This window comes from Pleuronectes platessa, chromosome 13 (assembly GCF_947347685.1).
Source record: "Pleuronectes platessa chromosome 13, fPlePla1.1, whole genome shotgun sequence".
Lineage (NCBI taxonomy): Eukaryota > Metazoa > Chordata > Actinopteri > Pleuronectiformes > Pleuronectidae > Pleuronectes > Pleuronectes platessa.
Window position 1 is genome coordinate 16,572,564 of NC_070638.1, and position 10,423 is coordinate 16,582,986.

Sequence of the window (10,423 nt, forward strand, 5' to 3'; positions counted from 1 at the left end):
GGTGCAGGCACAGTTGAGAATGATTGGATTTATTTAAAGCTAAATGCTGGCATACATGATAAAATGTGCTTACACATGCACAGCTGCACCCAGTGGATAGCACATGAAAGCGTTCTAAACATTTTCCTGTGTTGTCTGCAGTAGAAATACACAAGATAATGTGGTCCTTTGGGGGGGTGGGGGGGGGGATGCAAGACAAACGCAACACAAAGCATCCAGGGGCTTCTGCAGGGCGGGAGAATTGATCGGAAAGAAACAAAAACAGCATTCCCGTGCTCGTTTCTATTCATCTCTCATATCTGCAGGAAAGGGTTTGTGTATAAAAATTAAGACACATTGAGTAGCTCGCAGGCATGCATACTCACAAAATCCTATTATATATGACACAAAGCGCTAAGTGTGTCTAAGGCCTTGCATTTAATGGTTCATTTGTGCTCGGTGCCCGATGTCTCTTTACTTTGTGTTGCTCGAAGCAACCTTCTGCTGGGGCCGGATGCAATTTGCGTCGGAAGTCTTCACCGTCGGCTCAACACGGAGTCAGAGCTTTGTTTTCTTTTCTTCTGCAGAGTTAGTGTTTCCCTGCACTCCTGAACTCAGCCAACAGACTGTTGTCACGTTCACGTGTCAAGTGAGAAGTGGAGCTTTAACAGGTGCTGCACGACTGACACACACTTAGCACAGGCGACACTACACAGATGTGACTGTGCTTCCATCTGCTGGACTAACTCAGAAGTACTGAAGAGCGAGAGCGAGAGAGAGAGGGGGGGGGGGGGGGGGGGGTAGAAATAGAGAGTGAGAGAGAATGATCGATAGATTGATTGACAGAAAGACAGAATAGTCTTATGCTCAGGAGTCATGTGAGGAGACCTTCTAGAGAGTTCACAGCCCAGTCATGCTTTGATGCTTCAGACCAACAGATAAGAAGAAGACGTTTGTAATTTGGTTTGATGTTTTGATGTGTGAACACATCTACCAGGATGGCATTTAAAGTAATCCCACAAACCTGCCTTATCTCAGTCTGCGGGAGGGGGGGGGGGGGCAGGTTTCTTTGTGATTAGTACTGAGGCTGAACATCAGGTGCATTTCTGAGGTTTGTTTTGTTTCCACTGTATTAAGGGAGGTCAGTTATCATTTGACCTGTGACTGTGGAAACTGGAGGATACATTACATGTTAGAGGCTGAAGGCTGATGCACAATTTTCTGTCTTCATGATTGAGAAAATGAAATTCTTTCTATTATAAACAGAATGATCTATTTTTCAAGTTAGAAATTATGTGAAAAGTCTGAATTGGCAGTAATGTACATTAGCAGTTACCTGGAGAAAGCCTGGGACAAGAGAGAAAAACGTCTGCATCGAGTCCATTTATAAATAAATAAATAATAGTCCTGTAAAGTTAATTTAGAACTTCACTAATTTTTCTTTCTTCTTTGTTTGTCCTCTCTTATTCTTTTTTCTATATTTGTAATACCAGAATATTAATTATGTATTTGTTAATAAGGGGTGTTGTATTTCCATGAAGGGGATAGGCCAAATACATTGGCATGACACAGAAATAGGAAAAATGTATGAATATTTGAAATTCATATTGGAAGTATAAATAACTCCACAGTGGTTTCAGGAGGTATGTGGCTAATGGCCACTGCTCCGGTCCCACAGGGGACAGCAGAGTTCAGAGCTCGCTGCTGAAGCCGGATGTGATTTCACAACACACTTATCTTTTAGATAAAAAAAAACTATTGTCACCCATGTGACAAATGTTGTCATTTGAAGTGATGCATTATATTTCTCCCAGTGGAGCACAGATTCCCACACACGATCACCGAGCCTGGAATGAGGCAACATGGGAAGTTTGTTGATCATCGCTGTCTCATTCATTCACGTCTAATGAAAAGTTCCCAAAAAGCAACGCTGTCAGCCCCTAAAAGCTTCATTTCATGCAATTAGAAATGTATCAACGGATTGTCTTATTGTGGCTTTATACAAATCATCAGTGACTTGAATTCAGACTCACACTGTATATACTAACCTTTCTAAAAACTGGTTTGGCTTATTTCTCTTTGTTTATCTCATCAGGCTACTGTACGGTACTACGGGACATTCATTTACAGCATGAACAGGCCACACATAAGAGAATGCTCCACTGCTGAATTCCTCCAGTAAAATCACTTGACTAGTACATGAAAAATTGAAATCGTTCAATTAGGTAGAATTTATTTTTCAGAAAGATTGAAGAGTTGAGCTCTGCTGAATGATATCCTTAAATTACCAGCTTTATTATTTTGTTGTATTCCTTCATTTGACCAGGAAGGTCCCATTGATATACACCTCAGAGTGTCCTGGTCAAAGTGAGCAGCCATGAAGTAAATACAGTTTTAAAATATAAGGAACATATATGTAGAGACAAATAACACAAAAACATATTAAAGCAGAGCAAACAGATAAAAACACAGAACAGAGAGAAACATAAAAGGGAATTATAGGCTGAAATAAATTATCACATTTAAAAAGACAGTATTCTATTAAAACAAAGGCTAATGATTCTTAAATGATGCAACACTACTGAAACGTGATGGAAAAGGTGCACATATGGAATCCTTTCACTCATTGTGTATTTTCTGCGTCTGTCTCCATTTGGTAAGGATCCAGGAAGTAGGGGGCTGGTGTTGAGGAAATAAATAAATAAATCTGGATTTAATGATTTGAAATGTGGTTTCATAATTTATTTTTTTCATCTGCTGTATTATAACAAATATAACTAGAAGCCTGTGATAACCACTAATGTGTAGCTGAGAAAGGACGTGTTTTAATTTAAGGGGACTATTAGGCCTGGGCAGATGCATGTAAACTGAGAGCAATTATCTGACACATTTCTCCATTATTTTCATCAGTTGGATCGCCCACGCGTGTATTTTGTCATTTCTACCTGTGTGTGAGTCAGTAGACAGTGTGTGTCTGCTGTGTGTCTTCAGAGGCCGAGCTCTGGCTGCTGTGTGGGTGGACATTTCACGCCGGCATTCAGCAGCCCTGAGCAGGTTTCAAAGCTTTTTAAGTGATTGGCGTACTGTATGTGCCAGGGCTTGAATAGACGATGGCGTACTGTGAGACTGTCATTATGCTCACTTAGTCAGCTCCATTTTCCACCACCTCCACTCTTACAATGTGACACATTGCTTTGTTTCAAAGACCTGCAGGGGCTTCTCTGCAAGCTCAGCCATGAAAGGATTTCTTCACGTTACACCTTCCAACTCGAGTGGGAGTATTTCAGAGCCAATACTAAAAGACTGAGGCAAATCACAAGCAATCATCATTTTAATTGCTGGTTAAGACTATGTTAATGTAGAATCTATGATAATTAAAAGGGCATTAAGCAATCCATGATCTTTGATACTTTGTCACCGACCCACACAACACAAGCCTCCTCTGCTCCTGTGGCCTGCATTTTCTCTTTGGCAGTTTCTGATTACAAACAAACCTGCAGAGCTCCACCACTGAGCAGTAGTGCACATGGAAACGGAAATTCTAGTAGGGAAGTGCTCAAGTGCTTATTGATCAATAATTTGTCCATGGTAAGAAAACCATTAATAAAACAAAACAATTTCTTTAAGCCAATGTCTCTGAAAAACAAATGATAAATTGTGGCATTTGTCAAATAGGTTATTCATAATCAAATATTTATTGAAGTCCAGCATGTTCATAATATAGAGCAGAGGTCTTACAATTATCTTTCCTCTTGGCATGTAGCCCACAAAGACGAAAGCTCAGTCAGGAAGACGTCTTCTTGCCTCCTGACTCACATGCACATTTCTCGGCATCTGGGCCCAGCAGCTCATTCTCATTGAATCACAGCCTGACAAGTCATCACCACCACCAGCGTCTAAGCCCCAGAGGAAGTCTCCTTCATTTCCAACAATTTGTCATGATGCGCTTTATATTTCGTAAAGATAGAAAAAAAAAATCTGTAGCAACTGTCCGATCAGTGACAAAAGTTATTTGACAGGGCTCAACATACACAATTCACTTATAAAAAAAAAAACACAAACCACATGGTTCCTGACACACGAGAGATAAACAAAAATAAAATATATAAATTAAAAACTGAATTATCTTGCCGCGTCTATATCTGTTTTTGTTCAGAATGGTTATGTGGATGGAATGAATAATTTCTTGCACACACACAAATCTCGTCACCTGAAAACAAAAACCAAACACACGCGGCAGGATTAAGAGTGCAAACAGTTATCACAACATGCCGCATGCAGTGCAAAGGAGAGGGGCATCCATCAGCACCACCCTATTCGTCCAGCAGGGGAACTGCGAAAAAAGGGAAAACAAAAGTGGATGAGGTCAAATCACATAATGTCAAAAACAAAGTATAAGTAAACCAGAGAAGTTTACAATATCTTCTGACCCATAATCAATCACATTTCGCTTAAGTACAATATGAATTCATTCAGATAAAATTACAGCATAGACAATTGCCTAACATAGGAAAAACAGTGGCTATATGAAATCCTAAAGTGTCCTTGCCACCCTAAACAAAAACCATCCAGACAGAACTGCTGAATGGTGCCTACATATATAAGCTCTAAATGAGACAATGGCCTCCAGGTGAGTGGCTGCAGTAAATGGGTGGGGCCTCCATGGAACAGGAAAACTGGCATGGAGGTGATACTAGGCCCAAAACCCACCTATCACACATTCACACTCAGAGGAATTGTATGTTCGCTCCACACCCTTTAATGGGCACCCTCCTGTTTAACTTAGAGGGTTTCAACTTCTGCAGGAAACAAAATCTATCTTGATGCGAGCGATACAAAACAATGTAGAAAATGATACTTGCCTTTCGCACTAACCTTGATACGCACTCTTCCCTTATATCTTTGCTTGTGCCTTTGACACATGTGATTACAGTCAAGCCACTGAGGTCATTGAACAGCCACAGATCGGCCGAGCAGACAGTGAAAGTGATGACTTCCATTATGATCTATAGGAGGTGAAGGACGGCGCATAAAGGAAAGATTTAATTACCTTGTCTTTCAGCACAGATAAAATTCCTTCAGAAAGAAAAACTGCTTAGCTCCGATCACAAACAGCAGGAGGTGTCATGGACTTTTGTTTTAAATCGTTTCATTTTTATTAACGTTGGTGTTTTGGATAGAAGGCCTTACAGGTAAAGTTACTCTTTTGCAAGACATACAATTAACTGGTTGTCAATGGAACAGACCTTTAAATTCATGCTACTAAACTACAAATCTGTAGTTGTTTATTTCCCTATTTTGACTTCAGTATGTGGTTTTTGATACCAGCTTGTTGTCATGCAGCTCTGTGTTACATAGAAAATAAGAAGGATGGAGCACGTTTTGCTCCCCATGAGCTCTCTCCTCCGCTCCCAGCGATCCTCACAGTTCAGTTTTGTGTCGGAGCTGAACAAACAATCATCCTGCACATTAATTCTCTCTGAACTTCTCGTGGACTCCCTGCAGGCCAGAAGCAAGCTGTTCCCGATGCAGTCTCACTGAGACGCTTCAACAGACGCTCCAACATGCACAATCTGCCTGACAGCCTATCCCATGTCTATTCATTTCCCATGAGAAGTGAGCAAAGCATGCAGAGATCACTTACGCAGCAAAGCTAGTATGTCACATGCAGAAAAAGAGAGAGAGGGGTGGTGTGGGGAAACCTGGGTCTCAACAGGATCGAGAGCAGAAGCCCCGTAAATACATAGAATTAAAAATCAAAGCTCACTGCACATATGTAATTTATTATTCCATGTTTTTTAATATAAGGAACCACTTTCTATATGGTACGCAGTAAGTCTTAAGAGACTGTGAATGCAGTCTCTCACTCTGCTTTATCTTTGGTTGAATGTTGGTTTTGTTTGCTACTTCCTCACCTGAAAATTAAACAGTAGCACAACTTCCTGAAAAATCCAAACAGAGCTGATAAATCAACACGTCTCTACAGTTACGTCACTGGAAAGAGGGAAGCTTTGACTAATTTGCACAATGCTGGCAGAATGGGGGGGGGGGGGGGGGTTATAAAGCTTCAAAGTTATGACATGAAAGTGGCAATAACCTAATGTTCTGACTACTGCTCCGATATAACAGTAGTCAGGTGGCGCTATAGCGATGGCAATGTCAGCCCATGTCTGTAAAACCAATGCGATTAGTCTCAGCTGTTTTGTGCTTTAAATATATGCATGCTAACATGTTAAATCATAGACTATACATAAAGATGGAAGACATAACTGAGCCCCAAAAGTGAAGCCAAAGTGTCTCTACCACCAGTAATTATCACACTGATGTTTGTTAAAAAATTATCTTGTAGGCCTCTTTTGGTTTAAATTAGTTATTTGATGCTATGAAAACGGGGTAAAGGGTCATGATTGACATTGGTTCATGCACACATATCGCCAGAACCTTGGTACCGTGACTCCTTTTGCGCGAAAGATGGCAGAATTTTTATCTAGCATATTTTGGCATCGTTATATGAATAGTTGCAGGAAGTGGAAACACATCGTCCATCATACTGTCCATGTGTAAGACGAATCACATCAGCCTCAGCTGTACTTTGTGTTTGGTTTTAAGCGAATACTAGCATGCTAACATGCTAAATTAAGAGGAAAAAAACATATCTGCTAAAACATCCGTTAGCATTGTCACTGTGAGCTTGTTAGCATTTCAATCAGAGAGCCAGTATTAGAGTTCCAGCATGACTGCACACTCTTATTGTAAAGATCCACGTTGACAGTTCATTTCTGAGAAAAACTCGACCATGATTCCTCCTCTCGAGTGTTGCCGTGCAGGTGGTGCTCTGAACAGATGTGTTTGCCCAGATCCCTTCAACACGCCTGTCCCACGTGTTCTTCACTTGCCCCCCGAAATACCCCAGAGCTTAAAAGCAGGCAAACATTTACTTAATCTCTTTGCTGTCATGGAAAAAGAGAAGAAAAACAACAAATGCTTTCAGTTGGACATAATGTTAAAACTAATGTCCTCTTTGTAATACTCATGAAATATTTCTTATGCATAACCTTATAAATCAAGCAGGTTAAATGAAATATGCCGCTGGATTGCTAAATTATACATTTTTAAGTGGGTTTTTAAGGTTTACACTTTTTAGGATCCAAGCCAGTTTGTGTGCCTTGTTTCTTGAAAAGAAGGTGTTGACATGTTACCTAACCTAATGGGTTGTGTGACTGAATATAACTAATGCTTTAACAAATATGGAAAAGACACCAATGCCCTCATCTGTCTTGCTTACTGTCGCCTCATTAACCCTCTGTTCCCACACTACCCTATCACCAGGCAGCCATATTTCAGAATAAGAGAGGGCACATTGTAGTGTCCGTTATTATTTCCCATAAAGCAGCGCTCTCTTGCCTGCTGCTGGATCTCTGGCAATGTACCCAATTACCCGTGTGCCGACCAACGTCCCGCTGGTGCATTGCTGGCCACGCTGCAGACATATTTGTTTTGGTGCTAGCGAGGGCAAACCTATTAGCCTCCTGCAGTGTTTTCTTTGGAAAATAAAATTAAACAATTTGCAATTATTCCGAGAAGAAAGGGAAGTTCCAAATGTCTCACCGAGCCTTTAACACCATGTGCCGTTATCATCAAGCCATTCAAGTTGATCTCAATATGATCCCGTCAACTTGCAGTCATTTTTTTCTCTCCTCCAAATGCAAACCTGTGTAGCTTGATGCCAGATGGGCGAAATGTAACTCATGCATGTATTTATAAAAGCCAGTGTGTCCGAATTAAAATACATTCAGCTTGAGTATAGCCAGCAGGTACCAAAACTGAGTGAGACACACGTGAGACATGTAACAGAAGCACTGGATACACTGGATACACTGGTTCATCTTTTTAATGTGCAAACTAGTTCAAATTGATTTGTCTTCCTCGCTGCTGCATCTCCAGATGTTCGATGGCCAGTTGACATTTGATGATACAGAGATACAGTGGGCTAATCCGGCAGAGAGCAGGTAACTGTTGGCGGAGCGTCTTCATTTCGATGCATTAGGTGAGCCACCTGCTCCGCTGGGTGAATATGCAGATTGTGGATTCTCTGTCCGCTGCCAGCTGGTGCCACTCCAACTGTGTTTTCTACAGTAAATACATTATGTGTTTTGTTGTTTCTATTTTGACTTAGACTTTTGTTGCTCATGAGCTCAAAACATAGACTCTGACCATGTGTGCTTCTGCTGCAGCGGAGAGGGAGGAGGAGAGTCAGCGAAAGGAGGAGGAAAGGGTGGTTTTTGGATGACTTCCACAAAGGTCAGGGTCACGTCGTCTGGGAAGTGGACAGACTTTGTGGGAATTCCACGCTGCTGTGTACTTCCCGCATGTGACAGACTCTTGCAGACGGCAAGGCTCGGAAATCATCTCAACTAGAGCGGGGCAGGAAGCAGAGAAAGTCCTCAAGATAATGCATGAATCAAGATAAAGACTGGTTTGAAATTAACGAAAAGCATGCAGCATAAATCAACTTGAATTAAGTAGCTCCCAGTGGTAAAATAAGGATCACAATTTAATTAGGGTTTGTAGTTTTTAAACCAGGTAAATCAAGATAAATGTGACGTGTCTTTGGCTGGACCCAGAAGATGAAAAACATCATCTGAACACTTACAGCTGATGTATTCCAAAGTTCAGTTAAAGGTAAGAGTGATTAAACACAGAGTCATCTCTGTGCATCAGGGAGAGAAAGTGTAATTAAGCTCAGAAATAATTCATGTCAATAAAACACAGAATTATATTAAAACACATAAACACAAGGTCAGAAATGGAGCCCAGATGGAGGGCCATCATTTTACCTCTAATATGTTTGTAGACATATAGCGATGGCAATGATGGCGATGTAAATACACATAACACATTAGTAGTGCAATTAAAGAAGATGTATTATGCTGCATATCACACTGATTGTTCATGAATATTTAACATTATTAAGATTGCATAAGATATATTTAAAGGAAGATAATAATAATAATAATAATAATAATAACAACTGCAATGTTTATGCAGCTACTGTATTTAGAAACTGGACAGTGTGGAGTCCATAGAAGAACAACAGCTGAAAAATGAGGATTCTGTAATATAATTAATGTGATAAATAAGCGTTTAAAACAAAACTAATCTGTAACTACTCTGTGAGCGCTCCCAACACATTAATGCAAAGTGATAATAGCATTGTCACAGGGAAGCCGAAAGTGTTTCATTGTTTGACCTTGACGTTTTAGCTGCAATTGTTATTTCTAGAGTTAACTTTTCTTTGCAAAATGAGGTCAACATAACAAGCCGTGAAGGTTAGAATCCTTGTGATCTTCCTTTTATCAAAACACTCATTTGATACTATTTATGTTTGCCATTTTTTTTCACAAACAGCTGTTACTATTTTGTTATATACCGATCAGCCGCTGAACTAGTTTTTGGTGCAGTCAAGCCATGAAGCCTTGGAAAATGCTCAGAACAACAAATGAGTTTTAATTGGCATTATTGATCACTCAGATTGAACTCTCAAGAGACAGCAAATCACCCATGACATATCAACTTATGATATGTCATGGGCCAGCCTCTTAAATAACCCAGATTTTGGACAGTTTATGACCTAAATGTCGATCATGTTGAACATTGTTATCACTTTGGGCTGTTATTTATGTATCTATGCCACTGAACACAATAGAGGAGGTGGGAGAACCCATCTTTCGTGGTTATCTCCACTTGTTTGTGCGTTCTTAGTCTGATTTAGTCGATCAGACCCCGACACTCCCGCCTCAGCTAAATCACCTGCTCCTCCTCCTCCCGTCATGCCACGGCCCATTTAAAAAAAACAAAACGTGTCAATATCTCATTCTGCTGTGAGATAACAAAGAGTTTATGTGATAGAGCATCAATTTACCATTTATGTGTCATATATGTATGAGAGGCATAAACAGGCAGAAGATGGGTCTCTCTATATTGTGACAGTTGCAACTCAAATGCTAGAAGTAAGTTTGTGGGTTATTCGGTAAGGCTTTAAAAGACAGTAACAGTTATTTAATATTTAGCAATGAGTAAATTTGATTTACCCTCATTCTGCTTTGTGACAAATAAGTGTTGAATCTCACAAGTACATTTAATTGTTACTTTTTATAGTTTTCGTGTAAATATAGTTGCTTTCCATGGAGGCCAAATGAATGCCTCCTCCTTACCAAAGAAAGCCCAATTAATTCCTTTTCTTCCTCACAGCTCACCCTGCCACATGCCCCGCTTTCCTTCTTGGAAGTTCCTCTCACTGCAGACCTATACAAAGAATATGTTTCTACAGAAGAAACAGGGAAGCAGCTCATTATTTAAGGCCTTAGTGACCTGCCATTGGGGCGAGAGTAAGTATGGTTCAGGCTGCCGGCTCGGGAACTTTAAATGAGCTCGCTGCCTCTCC